Source organism: Crocuta crocuta, unplaced genomic scaffold, assembly GCF_008692635.1.
Source record: "Crocuta crocuta isolate KB4526 unplaced genomic scaffold, BGI_CrCroc_1.0 scaffold657, whole genome shotgun sequence".
In the NCBI taxonomy this organism is placed as follows: Eukaryota; Metazoa; Chordata; class Mammalia; order Carnivora; family Hyaenidae; genus Crocuta; species Crocuta crocuta.
The window spans coordinates 1,742,717-1,743,064 of NW_027529583.1; the positions used below are offsets into that span (position 1 = coordinate 1,742,717).

Below are 348 nucleotides of genomic sequence, written 5' to 3' on the forward strand. Positions count from 1 at the left end.
CAATCTGAGGAGACAAAGGGTCTCTTGTGTTAAGTTTGAGAAAAATTTGTAAATGTCTAAACCCCTCGAGTCCTGCTGGTTTACAAAGGAAAATATTCACCGAATACTTACTATGTGCAAGGGCTGTGCTAGCTGCTGTAATTCATGATGCCTGCACCTGTAATATTAGATACTTCATAAATACTTACACGTAATCAGAGGTGACTCACCATGACCTTTCCCCCCCCTTTTTCAGGATGTTAACATCGTTTCTGAAGTGGGTCTAGGCTAACTTTACTTGGGAGGCAGTAGCCACAGTAATTTTTCAGCGGACACGGCACTCGGCTTCCTTCTGGCACTAGGGCTTCA

At 43.7% G+C, this 348-nt stretch overlaps 1 protein-coding gene across 1 annotated transcript in view; it reads right to left on the bottom strand.

Moving 5' to 3' along the window:
- ZRSR2 (zinc finger CCCH-type, RNA binding motif and serine/arginine rich 2) overlaps positions 1-160 on the bottom strand; it is a gene marked incomplete at its 3' end in the record, with an annotated part of 25,408 nt that extends 25,248 nt beyond the window's left edge. Inside the window, exon 1 of the mRNA XM_077761698.1 lies at positions 112-160. The remainder of the gene's footprint in view (positions 1-111) is intronic.
- Positions 161-348: the final 188 nt, after the last annotated feature.